This window comes from Sphaeramia orbicularis, chromosome 9 (genome assembly GCF_902148855.1).
Source record: "Sphaeramia orbicularis chromosome 9, fSphaOr1.1, whole genome shotgun sequence".
NCBI classification, from domain to species: domain Eukaryota; kingdom Metazoa; phylum Chordata; class Actinopteri; order Kurtiformes; family Apogonidae; genus Sphaeramia; species Sphaeramia orbicularis.
Genome location: NC_043965.1, coordinates 37,204,083 through 37,223,564, shown reverse-complemented (window position 1 = coordinate 37,223,564; position 19,482 = coordinate 37,204,083). Strand labels below are relative to the sequence as shown.

The following is a 19,482-nucleotide window of genomic DNA, read 5'->3' as shown; positions in this document are numbered from 1 at the left end:
GTTTGTTCATCCCTACATGTTTTTGCAGACCCAGTGCAGGACTGTGGTCAGAACCGTTCACTGTGGAATTAGAAAACGGAAACCTTTATGATTTTGCTTGGTTCACTAAGTATTGTTTCATTCATGGCAAAAATGCAGTTTTACTTTTTACTTTTGTACTTTATTATAATTGAGAAGTTTTACTTTTTTACTTTTACTCAAGTAAAGGAGTTGAATCAGTACTTCTACTTTTACCAAAGTATTTTTTCACACAAGTAGCTGTACTTCTGCTTAAGTACAGAATGTGAATACTTTTGCCACCTCGGCTCTTCACCACAACAGACCGGTTTAGCGTCTGCATCACTGCAGATGCCCCTTTGATCAGCTTAAAACTCCTCCACCTGAGGCAGGACTTCCCCCCCTGACCCAGAGTGGGCACTCTACCCTTTTCCAGCTGAGGACCATGACCTCAGACTTGGAGGTGCTGATCCTCATCCAGGCCATTTCACACTTGGCTGCGAACCACCCCCCAGTGAGATCTGGAGGTCGCTGCTCGCTGAAGCTAAGAGCACCACATCGTCTGCAAAAAGCAGAGACGAGATCCTCCTGCTACCGAACTCGACCCCCTCCACCACCCGGATGCACCAAGAAATTCTGTCTATAAAAGTTATGAACAGAACTGGTGACAAAGGGCAGCCCTGGTGGAGTCCAACCCACACCGCGAACAAGTCCGACTTATTACCGACTATGTGGACCAGACTGCCTTCAGTACAGGGACTGAATCAAACTGCGTTGTATGTATTGTATATTATATTTTATATATATACAGGTATATATATATTGTACGTATGCGTACAGTTTAACCCTTTCATGCACGAATTATGAGAACGTTAATCAAAAATTTTTCCTGAGTGTTTTTATTTCTCTTTAGGCATGAAAAAAACAATGCAATTGAAAAATTTCTTCTGAAAAATAAATTAAAATAAAATAAAATAAAATAATTCAAAAAAATTTTAAAATACATTAAAAAAATAATGAAAATAAATTCTTATGAACCTATTTTTCATTAAGTTGCAAAAATGTCCACTCAGCTGGACACCACATGTTTAATTTTTGATGCACAGAAACATGAATTTAGTGATAAATTGTATGAAAACTATGGGGAGGGCTTGTGATTCTGGGGGTTTACGCTCAGGAGAGATCTACATAATGTTACCAGTTCATGTCAGAAAAGATATGTAGTGTCTTAAAACTTTTATAAAGATATGTGTAAAAAAACCAAAACAAAACAAAACCGAAAAGAACAACAAAATCCATGAATATACAAGAGAACAGCTATAGAATAGCTGCCCACTGTAGTGACCACTATGCATGAAAGGGTTAATAATCATAGCATAAAAGTTATAATAAGGTGGTAGCAGTAATAGTCATGATGATATATAATAATAATAATAATAATAATAATAATAATAATAATAATAATAATAATAATAATAATGATATATTGATATGAAATGTGTTTTTCCTTCAGAAGCGTTCAGAGTATATGTGTCTGTGCTCTGTGGAGGCGTACAAAGGTGGTGTTTTATTCTTTTGAATGTGATACTGATTGGAAAACAAAGTTTGTGTGTGCCAAAGAGACGAGGGTAAAAAGGATATGAGGAGCACAGACGAGGTAGGGAAAGGGTGAGAACAAAAAGAAACATTGGAAAAGTAAATACTGAACAATAGTCAAGGAGGAAACGTGGAGCAGATCTACCAGGGAGGTAGAGAGAGTGGGAAGGAGTGAAAAAGGTTATCAAGAGTAAGCTGAGGGAAATGAAAGAGCAGGTCATGACAAACTTTATGTTGACGCCTTTGTGGTTTTCAGCCAATCAGAGGGTTTCTTCCATGCGTCCCACTGAGCTCTGCAGTGCAGAAGGTGATGGAGTTCACCCACTGGACCCAAAAACCCTGAGTGCTCTCCCCCCCCCCCCCTTCTCCCTACAGGGGAGCTTATTTCTGAGCTGCAGTAGGCATTCTCAGGTCATAAGTGTGTCCTGCTGAACAACAGAAACGCAGTGAGTATGAAGTATTTATAGATGGTCAATAAACCTCATCAACAGCGTGAACAGATGCCTGCAGTCTGCTTTGTTTTTCTGCTTCCGAGGTTTGAAGGCAAAGGCTGCAGTGCCAGCTCAGGTGTCCCTGGGGGAATCAGAAGGGTCACAGTCACGCACACTGACATTTGACAGACATGTACCTTTACAAAAATGTATCCGAACTTACAGGAGTGTAGGTGTCAGATAAAATGCACACCTCGGAGGAGTGTATGGGAGAGGACTGGCGGAGGTTCAACAAGCCCACAACCAGCTCAGGGATGAGTTTCTGCAGGAGGAGTTGAGTAATTAGCTCCTTATTAACAAGTGTGAAATGCTTTCAAGGTCACTTTGCCACCATTTAGTAACACAGACTAGAAATTAGTGTGTTTATTGGCTGGTTCCTCACACTGGTACGTAAAATTCACATCAGTAAAAGCATAATGCCTTTAAAACAATCTTCCCCTTCCTGCAGCTCTGACAGAAAATAATATGACATCTCTGCTTTCCTTTTTAACGATGCCTCCTCATGCCATGCCTTAACCTAAAAAAGATTTTCATAAATATATCATCAAATCCATTAAACACAGAAAGCAGCGCCCACTTACTACCATGTTCATATTGTCAGCAAAACACCAGACATGTCCCACCTTCCATGTCCTTACTGTCAGTCCACCAGGCCTGTGATTGACAGGTTAATGGTCAGTGGCATGATGGGAACAGAGGCATCAGTAGGTGTTCAGATGATTCTCAGAAAGGAGGCGTCATTTATTTTTATTGTTGTTTCTATTGTTTTTGGTATAGTTTTGTCGTACTGATGTGGTGATGGTAATAATAATGACAGTAATAATGCCATATTATAAAATATGAATATTAATGATTGTGCTCTATATCTGCTGTATTATTAATAATAGTGAAAACTATTATGTATTATCACTGATATGCTGAAAACATTATTATTATTATTATTATTATTATTATTATTATTATTATTATTATTATTATTATAGAGTTGGAATACGTAAAGGTGATTAATTTTGTTACATTACCATAATAGTATTGTTACTGTGATGATGCAAGTATATGTGTAGATATTACACTGTTTCCAATAATAATAATGGAATAATGTGGTTTTCAGACATATTGCTCTTTTTATTCCTATTTATACACATCAGTACTCACCTTTGACCAGGTACAATGATTACATACAAGCCCCAGTTGCACTTTATCTAGAATAAATCATTGTCACAGTCATCAGATAATACAGGATATACCTATTGATAGTAAGAAGCTGAATTAATTCACGTCTGAGGATTGTGTGGAATATGGAATGGAGGTGGGAGTAAATAAGCTCTACTTCTTCCCATTTTCAGGCATGTATTAAACCGAACAAATCAGATGTATATGAATGCTTTTGTGTGTATATGATTATACATTTACAAATAGAGAGAGAGTGACACGTATGTATGGGTGTAGATAGAGCTTTGCTCCATTTCCCTGCCCTATGACTGTTAGTCTGCAACATATAGCTGTTGTTCACATTATTATTATATATTATATACATTATATCCCCGAAATCGAGTTTCGGGGATATAATGGTTTTACCCTGACCGCTGCCAGATTCGCCGCCACCGGATATCCTTCATGTGTAATAACTAGGACAGATTTGGTTGGATTTCTTCTCCCTTGATAACCAACAGAGTGGGCCCCTAGTGGAAGAACCCTATTGATTTCAGCTTCTCTCAAATGGGGGTGCTTTAGCTCAAAATCAGTTTTTTAGACATAAATCAAGCAATAATAGGCCGACTGAGATAAAATTTGGTTCATATCAATCGTCTTACAAATGCCCATTTGCTGTCTACCATCCAGAGTTCAAATGGTGTCATTTTCATTCACTAGGTGGAATTTTATGGGGAAAATTTGGTTCTCTGACCATTGTTCTGCTGCTATTAGGTGGATGTAGCTTAAACTGAGTTCATATTGATTGTCTAACAATTATCACATATATATGTATATATATATATATATATATATATATATATATATATATATATATATATATATATATATATATATATATATATATATATACACAGTATATGTGTATTAGTCCTGTCAAACAATTTAATTTGTTAATCAGATTAATCACAGGGTTGCTGTGGATTAATTTCAATTAATGACAATTAAATATCATTCATTTTTAATCTATATTAATCACGTTTCAGGAATATATATGCACTTAACATGTTTAATAAGCACCTTCAGCAGTTTCAACAAAACAACTTGAAACAACTGTTCCGTCTTGGGTTTTTCTATACTCATATATCCATCCAGAGGGCCAATGTGCTGTTTATCATCTTCCATCTTTATGGGTTGGTTCTGCTGTCTGTCACTACTGGATCAACTGCCCATTTGTTGATGTGCGACAGTAACTCTATTTGGACAAACTGCCCCAGATGCGTCGGCAGAGATATTCAGAGTCATTCTGGGTTAATTGTGCTAAAATTTTTAACCAGATTAATCATAATGATGGATTAATCTGCGTTAATGTGTTAATTTTGACAGCACTGATATATATATATATATATATATATATATATATATATATATATATATATATATATAATTAGTATCTTCCCCAAATGTCCATAATAACAGCCTGCACATTGATTTTTATGGCCTTGAGTCAGATATCTTTGAAATGGAGTATGCAAATGTAAAGAAAAACAAAACAAAACAAAACAATCTGCCCTCTGCACAACATAGACTTAAATATAAGCTCCGGGTATGCCCATGGAATACACTGCACCTTTAACAAGGTGTAGATTTTTTCATCATTCTGAAAACATAATGTCAATACATTGAAGGTGACAAGTGTCAAATGTGACTGTACACTTTTTTGTGTCTAACGATAAACATACATACATCTCATGAGATTTTCAGGTTGTTACAGAAGGACAATAAACATAATTTGAATACACCATTGTGGAAAATTAAGGGTAATTTGTGACAATGTGTTTGTCTTTTCTGACATGCAGTATGAATAATGAGAATCATAATCATTAGATTAATGGATAACAAGAATAACTGTTAGTTGCAGCTGTATTGTTAGCATATAAAATTAATAACATACCATGTGCCTCTGATGCAGATTTCAATCCCACTGCAAATAAACACATTGCATGGGAATGTTCAGCCTAAATGGAGCCGTCTCATTCTGCCAAATAATTAAAAACCCCAAGCTTGCTGCATGTTTCCCCAGGGCTTTGTGCTGCTTGACACTGACATAATGTAACAATAACCATGTTTGATTAGTGATTTTGGCAATATCTTACATCTAATCAAGGCTGGCTCAAGATATTTTGGCGCCTTAGGCCAGATTAGGTTTAGGACCCACACAAACACACAAAACCAACATTAATCCACTGGTACTGCCTTATCACCACCATATCTCATTCTACAGTCAAATATGGACAACAGACACCAACCAACACTTCTTCTGTAATAGTAAAGGGCTTATTTTCTCAAATCCTTGCTGTATAAGAGGTCTGGTCTGTCCGCAGAATCTACAAGTGCTACCTTTATGGACTACAAATGAAATGTAAACACACAAAATCACATTTTAATATTAACATAAAATGACATGCTTCTATATTACGGTGTCGTTTCCTCCATCTGAAGGTTTGGAGGTTTTTATTATGAAATGTGAAAGTAGATATCTACCTTTTTACATGTCTGCATTTTTTTTATATACCGGGATGTAATTTGCCTCAAATCTTAGCCAATCTCTCAGTTTTAGTGCACAGAGGGAAAGTGCAGACCACAGAAGATGGGAAAAATTGGAGTAATATGGTTGCTCTTTGCTTCTTTCCTCCCTTCCTTTACCTTAAGGACAAGTGATTTTTTTAATGTATGTATTCATTTTTCCTAGAGGGTTATTTATATGATCTGTGTGTTAACCCCACAAACATAATAAACCACAAACGTCATAAAAATTTGCAGCTTTTTTTTTGCATTTTTTTTGCATCTTCTGGGCAAGAAGGAGCACTTCCACAGGTCATTCCTCCCCACAGCCATCAGACTGTATAACAGTTCGCAGTGACCCTCCACCACCCCCGTCCCACATCATGTATATGTGCAATCACTATGTAAATATGTAAATATCTTTAAATTTTATACTTAAATTTTAATACTTAAAGAACATTTATTTCTACGTGCCTTTCTTCTGCACTGGTGTGTTGCATATTGCTGCTGTATATTGATAAATTTTCCCATGGTGGGATCAATAAAGTCTTATCTTATCTTATCTTATCTTTAACATAATAATCCCACAAATGTAATAACTTTCCCACAAATGTAATAACAGTTGCCTACCACAAACATAATACCTAATTTCAAACATAATATTTATTACTTTTGTGGGAATTTATTACATTTGTAGGACTGTAAAAATCTCCAGTTTCCAAAATTGTAATAACTTCCCACAAATGTAATAAATTAGTACATCATATACATTTAAGTAATGCATGCATGAATATTCATTCATCTTTCTTTTTCTTCCCATTTATTCTTGTCCTTTGGATACTTGCCTTTTTAGAATGATCAAATGTCACACTTACACCACATGGTACTAACTCCAAATTAATGGGTGTTTAATTAAAAATACAAGTGGAGGAATAAAACAGAATGGGCAGAAATGTAGTAAAGGTTTTATTATAAAAGGCTTCAGTATGAACTGAATATTATTTATTCTCATTAAGGTTCAAAACACAGTAATGTCCCATCAGAGAGCGAACTTTAATTGATTGCCTTTCCAACATTTATTTCAGTATAAAGAAGCTCCTTGTTTTGGATAATCCCTTATGGTCCAACTTAAGCAAAAATGAATTTAAAAGTAAAAATCGTGGTCATTTAGCAACACTAATCTGTCAAATTGTCTCTAAAATGTCCCATCAGAGAGATTTCAAATACTGTGTTTTGACCCTTAAGTATAATAGAAACCTAAGTTTAAACTATGTAAATAAAATGTTTGGATATGATTATGATAACAATGGAGAGGGTAGGAGAGCCCTGTGGGAAAATGAGGTATTACATTTGTGGCAGGCGACTGTTATTACATTTGTGGGATTATTATGTTAAAAGCTGCAAATTTGTGTTACGTTTGCAGTTTATTACATTTGTGGTTTATTATGTTTGTGGGGTTAACACCTGTGTTTTCAGTTCAACCAACTTTTAGCTCCTGATCGGTCCTTTTAGAAATAAGGAAAACAAGAAAAAATATCTTTATTGAACTGGATTTTGTGACAGAAAGACACTAGATATGCTTGTTATTTCTTATTATAAGACTGGCAGCACCCTCTGATTCTATCATGCCTCCTATGCTGTGAAAGGCTTGGACTGAAGCCTGTAACAAATTTATCAAAAGCTCTCATTCTCAAAATTCATCTACAACACTTAACTGCCTCCAACTAACCCAGAAAGACAGAAAATTGCATTTTCAGTGGAAAAGCTCTTCAATTGTTATTCTGTCTGTAACAACCATGTCAATGACTTTCCCCTTCGACATGAGTGGGACCCAATTATCCAACCATTTTCCTCGCACTTGTAGTCTGATAATTCTAGTCCAGTCCTCTGTGTATCGCTTGCAGATGATCTGGGCACCTGTCTACAGAATGTCTAAATGTGTTTTTGTCTATAAGAGAAAAGCCCCGTTCTTAAAAAAAAAACAAAAAAAAAAAACAACCTTTCTATCATTTTTAATATTTTTTTTATTAAAGTCAAAGGGAGATTTTTCCTCAAACGATCATACTAATCATGCTAACAGCCACAAGTTTTTGCAAATTTCCAGGGTAATTTGCAGGGATCTCAAAAGCAACATTCTTAAAAGGCATTCTCAGTTTGTTTTTACCTTTAGTTCTGATCGTTTATAATTCAGCTAAGCTCTCGTCTCAGGACAGCATGACAGATTTCCTGACTGCTAGTGTTTCTGACATTGTATCTGACTTTGTTGTAGAATGTTGTGGGGTTTAAGATGCCAACAGGGAATCAAACAATCCCAGATTTGTGTTGGACCTGGGACAACCCTCCCTGCTCACCTGTCATCTTGAAAATCATAATATAGATACAAGAGATATCCTATCCTACTATATAATGCACGTTCTGTGTCCGTCCGTCCGATCGATGTCCGATTGATGTTGCAGCACGTTGTACAGATTTTCCTCAGCCGTCACAGGCCCGATCACCACCAAACTCGCCACATGAATAGAAACATTACCTGACTATCTACTAGGCACAATTTTATGTCCGTTTTCAGATGTTGTGAGGCATGCTGGGCGATTTTAACAGGGTCCCAGCTCACCACAGATGGGGTCCCAGCTAACCTCGGAACAGGTCCGAGCTCACCACAGACCGGGTCCCAGCTCACCACAGATCGGGTCCGAGCTCACCACAGATAGGATCCCAGCTCACCACACACTGTAAAAAATGACTGTAGAATTAACCCCAAAAAGTTGTAAAATTGCAACATAAAAAAAAATTTAAGTGACAATACAATGCAAAGTTGTTTATTTGAAAAGACTTTTGTGTTAACGATTAAATCAAATATAGCTGTAGTTCTTACAGGAAGAGTATGTGAACAAAACCAGATTTGGATGTAGAAATGATGTATTTCTATTGTTTTTAAAAATAGAACTGTAAATTGGAAAACAATGTGGTGCCATTTAAATTGCAAGACCATAATGTTGAAATAACGGCCTATTTGCTTTTTTTTATACATATATAAAAAAGTTATAAAAAAGTAAACATTTAACAATGTAACATTTCAAATTTATAAATTAATGGGTTGGTAGAGTTGGTAGAGCAGCTCGTCCAATAACCAAAGGGTTGGTGGTTCGAGTCCTGGCTCCGACTGTCCATATGTCCAAGTGTCCATGGAAGACACTGAACCCTGAATTGTTCCCAGTAGGACCTGGTGGATTTGGAAAGTGCTTTGGACACCATGAGGGTGTAGAAAATGTGCAAAATAAGTGCAGTCCATTTACCATTTAAATCTACATGTTTAAAATGTTAAATCTACATGTTTAAAATGTTAAATCTACATGTTACTCTGTAAATATGTTTACAGTTGGATGTGTTTTTTACAGTATTGTTCTGGAAACCACAGCTGCCAGTTTTTTTTCCATAAAAACAACAGGATTTTTTACAGTGCAGATCAGGTCCCAGCTAACCTCGGAATGGGTCCCAGCACACCTTGGACTGGGTCCCAACTCACCTCAGACCAAGTCCCTGCTCACCACAGACCTTCACAGGCCCGATTGCCGCCAAACTCGCCAAATGAAAAGAAACATTACCTGACTATCTGCTAGACACAATTTTATGTCCGTATTCAAATGTTGTGAAGTGTGCTGGGCGATTTTAGCCTCTCATGCTATCGTTCAAAGGCATCACGGGTACAATGCCACTAGTTTGTTATAATTTCACATTTCTGCGTAAAATACCAACCTTCGAATACCTAAACAGACACCAGCGATCCAAAGCATCTACTGATTTAAATATTTAGTAACTTTTGAACCATTAATCCTATCAACACAGTGGAATAATTCAGGTAAAATGCAGTTTTTCAGGTTGTCATGGTCATCAAATATGACCCATTTGGACATTCAGAGGCTCTGTAGTGAAAGTGGAAATACCATCAACTCCCACAACACTGAGTCACTAGTAAAACCCATTTAAGTTGACAAATGACAGTGGTTGTAGAATGTTGATTTTAGGTCAACCCATTAAGACCCAAACAGCCACTGGCAACCAAAAACATCTACTGATGTAAAATGTTTAATAAGTTCTGGACCACTAATCCTATCAATATATAGAAATAATTGATTCACCAGTAAAACCCATGGAGTTGGATCAATGAGAGTGGTTGCAGACACTTATTTTTACATTCAGTTGTTGACATCGTTGCTGAAAAAGTCACTTCTTCTTTGGAGCTTTTATGAACATCGACATTATCGGCAAATTAAATATAAGAAAATACTGGATTTTCGTGGGAAAAAACCCCCCACAAAATACAGAGGATAATATTATAATAAATGGTGATAAATCACTTAAGAGCAGATAAATAGAGAGAAAAAATCATTTGGGAACTGACATAAAAGTAGCGCTGGGTTTTTATGGGTTAAATTGATGCATTAGTTTGAAAAAGTCCTTTTCACTTCAATTTCTCTATTTTGATATAATACCTTTTGAATTTACTCTGAGCTTTAATGAATATGTACACAATGAGTGAATGAAAAGTAAAAAAAAAATACCTGATTTTCACTGATAAATGACTTAGGAAAGGTCAGCTGTAGAGAAAAACTCATTTGTAAGTTGGCAAAAGATAGTTCTAGGTCTTTAATGGTGAAACGATGAACCCCAATTACCTTTTAACCCATAAAGACCCAAACATCCACCATCGACCAAAACCAAATACTGATGTAACTGTTTAATACCTGTTGATCCACTAATCCTAGCAATGCATGTAAATAATTGGTGTAAAATACAGTTCTTCATCTTTTCATGGTCATCAGATATGACCCATTTGGACGTTCAGAGGCTCTGTAGTTACCATGGAAACACTGTCATCTTCTACAACATTGATTCACCAGTAAAACCCATGGAGTTGGATCAATGACAGTGGATGGACACACTGGGTTTATGATAAAGCAGCGTATGACATTCATCACCAATTTTTCCTCAAATCTGTAAACCCTAGGGATAGCCTAAGTATCACGAATCTGTTCATCTTTCCATGATTACACACCTGAATCACTTCCCTCACAGTGAACAACTTCGAAGTGTACTCCATCACAAGTCATTCATTTGTTTACATAACAAACCGAAACCAAACTATCACTCTGGCCTTTTTTAAATTCTATGCAGAACTCTGGCTGTGTGGAATTCCAATTCCCACAATGCACTTCGCCACAAAATTTCCGAAAAGGCCCAACTGACAAATTGGTTTGGTGTATAAACAAATGCACTGCTCGTAGTGGAGTACACTTCAAAGTTGTTCACCTTGAGGGAAGTGATTCAGGTGCGTAATCACGGAAAGACTAACGGATTCGTGATACTTAGACTATCACTTGGGTTTTACAGATTTGATGAGAAATTGGTGACGAAGGTCATACGCTGCTTTAAGCTAATGATAGATTTAACTGAAAAAGCTGCTTTTTCTTCAGTTTTCTCTGTTTTGATTAGGGATGTACCGATCCGATACCAGTATTGGGCATCGGCTCCGATACTCAGTGTGTGTACTTGTACTCGTACTTGTAAAAGATACCTCATACAAATGCACCGATACCACTTATGGCCATGTAACATTCACAGTTCAGTGCAGCAGGTACGTGGCGGTGGAATAATGTGTGGGGAGTGTGAAGAGTGTGGAGATTTTTCAAAAGAAAAAACGGTGATAAAAGTAACACTGCAAGTAACGTTACAGACACAGACAGATACGGACGCAGCGTTCTTTCCGTCCTCTGCGTACATTCCATCCATTTTCCAGGTGCTGGCGGATGCAAACCCAGACAGAGAATACCAGCGGGAACCGTGGAGGTAGATGATCTGTTCAAAGAGCAACTGTGTGAGTTAGAGAAAAACTACTGACAGATTTATGACAGCAACCCAGGGCTGGACCGGTTTCCATCCTACTTATACTATGGGGATATGGAGCGGTGCGGACCGCCGCCAGCGGAAGTGAAAACGAAACTTATCACTCATATATCTTTTCTCTACCTACTGAAGCTTCGCTTTTAAACCTTACCAGTGAAAATGTTGCAATATTAGTATCGCCTCTGTTGTCTCCATGTTTGTTTTTACTGACTTTCTTCTTCTAAAAAAACATTACATTTCTTCGTGGTATATGTCCAGAATGGTTAATTCAGAGCAGCGCCCCCTGGAGGATTAATTGAGAAATGCTCATTCCAACACAATAAATGCCAGTAGCAGCACTTTGTTCCAGTCAGACTAATGACAACCACAATAAAGCACATTTACAAAAGGAACTAAGAATGGAATGGGATTATTAAGTACTATATTCGGTACTCAGTATCGGCAAGTACTCAAATGTAAGTACCGTACTTGTACTCATACTCGGTCTGGAAAAAAGTGGTATCGGTGCATCCCTAGTTTTGATAAAATAACCTTTGAATTTAGTCTGAGTTTTCATGAACATCTAAATTACATATAGGAAATTAAATATATGAAAATACATGACTTATAGTGAAACATGCAAAATGTAGAGGATATACAATAAATATGACAAATACAATAAATGATGATAAATCACTGAAGAAAGGTTAAATAAAGAGATGAATTCATTTGGGAACTGACACAAAAGTAGCACTGGGTCTTTATGGGTTAATATTACATACAGAATGTCTCTAATAAAGTGGCCTATACACTAGTTATAGTTATAGTTAATACTAACATATACTACATGCAAATATAAATTCTGATTTGATGATACTCTTTAAGGCTGATGCACTTTGCTAAATATTGAAACTGTGTGTTAACAGCCTCTTTCCTTTAATTGCTCTTTTTTCCTTATTGTAAGCAATTTATTTTCTGAAAGTTACAGCAGAGGCAGGGCTGTATTAAAAGCCAGGAACAACGTACAGTAAAACAAACGCAGGCCTGTAATTTGGCATTGGCTATGAGCAATGAGTAAATGAACAGAGGAAAGCTGTTAATATTTTATTAGCCTCATTGCTCTGTTTTTCTAATCCCAGTAAAACCTCCTCTGCAGTCTGACACAAAGGTCTGCTCAAATGAGGGTCCGAGCGACCGGAGTTCTACAGAGACGGCCTTTCCCCTGACAAGAAAATAAACACAGGAAACGACCAGCCCCGGCTCCCTGCAATTAGGTCACCGTCTCACACAAACACAGACACACACATTGTGCCGCTGACTAAATCGTGATGCATGTACACACAGTGTAATCTGCAGCTGTTACAGGATGGAGGGTCCACTGAGGAAAAGAGGGAGGGAAAGACTTTGGTTTTTATCTTCAGAGGAGAATGACAGCAAAGGCTGAGCAGTGGGATCTGCACAACTGACTACAGGAGGACAATTTTAATTTTAAGTAGGCTGTCAGTGTTTCAGCTGAATCACACGGTGACTCCATGAACCCCTTTACATTCTGACACGACTCCTTGACATCTCTAAAATTGAGTTGATTAACCAGCTACGAAACCGGGCTGCTTCTCGTATAAAAATCCAGACTCCTGTCAAATTAGACCTGCACTAATCTATATTTTTAACAGACCTTATCAAAATGACTGCTTGTCATGAGAAATTAAAAAAACCCTCTGGAGTTCCAAAGTATGCATGGCCTTTAGTGCCTATTTTAGCTTAATTCTGTCCGTCCTAAACAATGCCGTTTCAAGCTGTAGCATTTTTAATGAAAAAACTTTACAAAGACGTTACACACTGCTGAATATCTTCATCACCGACTGTAAAAATAAACAGATATCTCCCCCAGGAGTTGATTGATGCCAAAACAAAACAGTGCCAACTTGCACGACACTAATTGGAGAGTAAACATCGAGGTAAAATCATGTTTCTGTGTCTGGGGAATTAAAAAAACACATTCTGACATTTTACTGAAGATAAGGATATCGGAAAAAATATATAATAAAACTCATAGTCTCAGGTTCAGAGGTGATAGAATGGAACTGTGGGTGATACAGGTTTATAAGACCCACACTTTCACTAAAACACACAATTCTATCCGATTTCTTTTCCACAGCAGTAAACAATTTGCTCTCATTCTCAGAGTGTAAAATACTGCCATTTTGTCAATTCCACTGGGAATCTCAGAGATTTACTCCAATTTGCAAAACTACTGGACACTGAACCCCATTCCCACTGGAACCCCATGGCATGATGGTAATGTTCAGACGAAATAAAAGACAGTTGTCTGGAAATTCTACTGTAAACTCCACTTTTTTATGATAATGTCCCCATTAGAGGTCAACTAATTTTAAAAGGTTGGTAGTAATCATAATAATAATAATAATAATAATAATAATAATAATAATAATAATAATAATAATTGTGTTGTTATTTAGATGAAAGTGCTCTGTCGCTGGCAATTTTTTTCCGCAATTGGTGTAATGACAATAAATTCTATTCTATTCTATTCTATTCTATTCTATTCTATTCTATTCTATTCTATTCTACTTTGTACTATTCTATTCAAACTTGTTCTATTCTGTTCTGTTCTCTTCTATCTTGTTCTATTCTATTTTGTCCTTTTCTTTTCTATTCTATTCTATTCTATTCTATTCTATTCTATTCTATTCTATTCTATTCTATTTTGTCTTGCCCTATTCTATTCTATTTTGTTCTATTCTATTCTGTCTTGTTCTTTTCTATTCTATCTTGTTCTATTCTATTTTATTCTATTCTGTCCTATTCTGTTCTATTCTATTCTATTCTATTCTATTCTAGTCTATTCTAGTCTGTTCTGTTCTAATATCCTGACATTGAACGTCTCCTTTATGCATTACCTGCAGAGCTCTAGTAATTCGTTATCATTACACAGGTCATCTATAATCTTAATCCTGTACAAATCTGACATGTCTATGATTTGTAAAGTCACAATTCCAATGCAAATTACCAACTTTATTTCAGCAAACACAGAGGTTCTGACATAATATTAGCTTCTGTGATTTACAACAATATTTCTTTCCGACAGACATTTATTCAGCCTATTTCCTTGTCAAGGACTGTTGGGCCTGTACCGGTGATAATAAATTAGAGTTTTAAAAGTGTTTTGGGTGGAAATCCAGAAGGCTCACATCCCAGTATATCACAGATATTCAATGAAAGAGCAAATTTAAATCCTTCAAAAGATGATGAGATGGATGACATGCATGACAGTTACAGTAACTGAGGTCGGTTTCCAGTCGTGTCCGTTCATTGCCCTTCATGTTAGTTGTATATAGTTGAGACCTGTCCACCTTCTGATGTCACCAGACAGTGGTGGGTCCAGAAAAAATGGAAGGGGGGGTGCAGGAGAATGGTAGGGTCCAAGGTTGGAGCCCCAGTAAGGATTCAAAGATGTAAAGCAAAGCCAAAAAAAAAGCTTCAAATCACATAAAACTGTTTTTTTTTTTAAATTATTATTATTTTTTATTATTTTTTTAAATTATATGGGCGACAAGGTGGTACAGTGGTTAGCACTCGTGCCTCACAGCAAGAAGGTCCTGGGTTCGATTCTAACACTGGTCGACGGGGGGTGGGACCTTTCTGTGTGGAGTTTGCATGTTCTCCCCGTGTCTGCGTGGGTTCTCTCCGGGTACTCCGGCTTCCTCCCACCATCCAAAGACATGCACTGATAGGTTAACTGGTTAATCTAAATTGCCCATAGGTGTGAATGTGAGAGTGATTGTTTGTCTCTATATGTTCAGCCCTGAGATGAACTGGCGATTTGTCCAGGGTGTACCCCACCTTCGCCCCTACAGGGTGGGGAAACAAAATTTACAATGAACATTTAGTTGTTTTTTCTCAGCAGGCACTTCGTCAATTGTTTTGAAACCAAACATGTATTGATGTCATAATCATACTTAACACTATTATCCATACCTTTTCAGAAACTTTTGCCCATATGAGTAATCAGGAAAGTAAACGTCAATGACTGTGTGATTTGCTGAATGCACTCGTCACACCAAAGGAGATTTCAAAAATAGTTGGAGTGTCCATAAAGACTGTTTATAATGGAAAGAAGAGAATGACTATGAGCAAAACTATTATGAGAAAGTCTGGAAGATACTATTAAAGAAGAATGGGAGAAGTTGTCACCCGAATATTTGAGGAACACTTGCGCAAGTTTCAGGAAGCGTGTGAAGGCAGTTATTGAGAAAGAAGGAGGACACATAGAATAAAAACATTTTCTATTATGTCAATTTTCTTGTGGCAAATAAATTCTCATGACTTTCAATAAACTAATTGGTCATACACTGTCTTTCAATCCCTGCCTCAAAATATTGTAAATTTTGCTTCCCCACCCTGTATGTAGCTGGGATAGGCTCCAAGCGACCCTAATGAGGATAAAGCGGGTTCAGAAAATGAATGAATGAATTATTATAACACAATTCTACTCTCATTTGTTTTGAGAAGTTTGTCCCTTGGGGCTTGCGGTCGAGCTGCCGTAAAGTATGTTGGTGTTGTAAAGAAAAAGGAGGGAAAAAAAGTAAAACAGTAAAATAGGACTCACGTTGAAGTTACACCCGGTGTCGATTGTGTTTTATTGATCACAACCACATATATCCAGTGGACCTTCAGCACTCGGTTACATTATCATACACTGATAAAATGAATACCATTTAACCTCACTGATGTGGAACCAAAGCAAAGAGTTAGTTATGGCACTAAACTTCATTACATTCCAAATAATTTAAAATTAGAAACAACAGGCTACAGTAGAGGTATAGACCTATGTTTGATAACTAGTTGCTTTTCCATTGACCCTCAAATTGCGCAAATATAACTTGCGCATAAAAATTTACCTAATGGAAAAACGACAATTTCACCAAAAATCTCATTTTTTGATTAAAAGTTTTTGCGCTGGAAAGATGTGGTTTTTCGGGTGTAGCGCAAATGGTATGTCACGCAAAACTGCAATGGAAAGACCTTTTTTCGCAACTAGAGTCAGGTGAATTAAAAAAACGGATGTTGACATACATTACAGCAAGCAAAGAAGAAGAAGAAACATGTCGTGGTATGTGTGGAAACACCAGGAAACCCAATCATTTTTTAATTTAGTACGAGATAGAGGGGTAATATAGAATAATAATGAATATATCAGTAAATCAACACCATATTTACATTCATCGCCATGTTTATGGAATGACTTCTAGTGTCATCTCACAATAATAAATAAACAAATCATTGCATTTGTGATTTAATGGAAAAACCGACATTACGCACTTCTGTTTTTTCAACATTTAGTAAATATCGGTAAAGTTTTGCGCAGATGTCCAATGGAAAAGCAACTACTGTGTGTGATTGACTCAGTCACTGACTGTGTTCAAATATATTTCATATTCAGTCCATACAGTTCTATAGTTCCATCTGTATAATCATACATTCCATACCTTCTGTGGCCGCCCATTTGTTTTTCATGCAGAATCAAATGCTGTTGAATAGACAGTTGTCTCTTCATGATTAGACTTTAGTTTAATTTAGATTTAACTCCCTTTAGCACAGTGGTTTCCAACCTTTTTTGCCTTGTGACCCCATTTTAACATCACAAATTCCTGGTGACCCCACACATTCAAAACAGAGACTTGTTTTTTTTTTTACTAAAATTCATTTGTTTTTGATCATGTAATAGTTTGCTATACTATGTTGAGGAACGGAGGAGGTGAAAATTAAGTAATTGAAAGAGGTTTGTGCTCTGTCAAAGATTCAAAGACTCTTGTCAATGCACAGAGGGGGTAAAAAATAGAAGCATAAAGACTATAGCAGAATAGAAAGTGTACTATTTACAGTAGCAGCAGTAGTGCAATGCAGTAATGCAGTGGTTCCCAACCTTTTTTCGCTCATGACCTCATTTTAACATCACAAGTTTCTGGCAACCCCAGACATTCAAAACTGAGACTTTTTTTTTTTTGCTAAAATTAATTTGTTTTTGATCATATAATAGTTTGCTATACCATGTTGCAAATAAACGTTAATTTTAGATGACATTTAGTCTATATAATGTATATTATTCTGGACAGAGGCAGAAAAACCAGGTGTAGATTACTGCACAAAGTGAGAATTTTATTTTCCTTGGTCAGGATATGTACAGTCAGTCCAGCTTGGATTTACAAGGCTGACAATTAATACTGAACAAACAAGAACTCAAACTATGAATTATGAAAGAGCTGCAGCATCTGAAACCGACCACAATGAACATTTGAAAGATAAACAGTACCACAGTGCTTCAGTTTCAGCGTCACAGTTTGTCATGTCTTTTATGGATTGGGATTGTCTCTGTCAACTCACCATATATTTTTTACTAAGTTTTTATTTTTATTTTTATTAATTACTCAAAATTTCAGGTGACCCCATTTGAATTCCAGGCGACTCCATGTGGGGTCCTGCCCCAAGGTTGAAAAACACTGCTTTAGCATATAGACTCTTGTCATAAATGGTACATGTGCAGTAGGACCCCCCCTCCTCCAATACGAGCGATAGGAGAGTGTTGGACTACACACATTTTCTGCCCCAGGTACTGTACCTGTGCATGTATAGCTCAATAGGTAACGCAAAGATTTACAAAGCAGAAGACCAGGGTTTGAATCCCAGCAAGAGTGCTCATATACTTTCCAACATTTTACATGTTCAAACTGGGGCGCAGGGGGGCACTGGTGGGTAAATCCACCATTGCTAGACCATGTTGTTACGGGTCTTCCACTCTCTCTCTGTCTTGGCATCAATTTTCCCTTGAAGCAAGGTGTGTTGCAAGGTGCTGTGGTGTATGATGTGGCCAAAATACTTCTGTTTCTTTGTCTTGGTTTCAAGGAGGCATTTTCTGGTGTTAACTCTTCTGAGGACCAGGGTTATAATAGTTTTGGATTTTTCATTATAGTTTAGTTTTATTTAGTTTTGACATTGTTTTCTCTAATTCAGTTAGTTTTGACTAGTTTTTAGGGCAGGTTTACTAGTCTTTATCAGTTTTCAGGTTTTTTTTCTCAATGCCTCGTATTAGTTTTAGTATTAATTTTAGTTTTTTTCACCGTCATATTCAAAGAAATCCCATACAGGACTCTCCCAACTTTAGTCTCCATGTTGCCAGGTAGAGTGGGGATGAGAAGCCGACTCTAAATGACAAGTGACGAGAAGTGACAGACTGTAACGTGCTGTATAGTACCACCAACTAAAATTGCTTGAGTAAAATAAATCAATTTCATATCAATCTGGCATTGACAAAGATGAAAACGGAGGGAAATTTATCCATAATTTTTATACTTTTAGTTGGTTTTGTAAACACACTATACAGTTTCAGTTAGTCATAATTTTTTTCTTTTAATTATAGTTTTTTATTTATTTCAGTTAATGAAAATGTTTTTTCAATTCTAGTTCTCGTCATTTTGTTAGTTTTTGTTAACGATAATAACCTTGCTGAGGTAGTAGTAGTAGTAGTAGTAGTTTATTTCGAGCACATAAAATCATCACATAACAAAGAAGCATACAACATGGTCAAAACAAATAAATAAATACAATTTTTTTGCGCTCGAAAAGGAGTGGGAAGAAGTATAGCTTATTGACTCCCACCCCCTTTTTACAATCTAATAATCAAACTAGATCTGCCTCCTTTGCTTTGTTAACACACATTTTCCTCTGTATATGTTTTACAATAACACAAAACATCCATAAAAAACAGTCATATACACTT

The 19,482-nt window shown here is 36.6% G+C and overlaps 1 long non-coding RNA gene across 1 annotated transcript; it reads right to left on the bottom strand.

Moving 5' to 3' along the window:
- Positions 1-374: 374 nt before the first annotated feature.
- On the bottom strand, positions 375-13,707 carry LOC115426163 (uncharacterized). Its single transcript, XR_003936315.1, has 3 exons — positions 13,698-13,707; positions 13,148-13,150; positions 375-469 (listed from the first exon to the last, which is right to left on the bottom strand). It is a non-coding gene; the product is annotated as an uncharacterized LOC115426163 (long non-coding RNA).
- Positions 13,708-19,482: the final 5,775 nt, after the last annotated feature.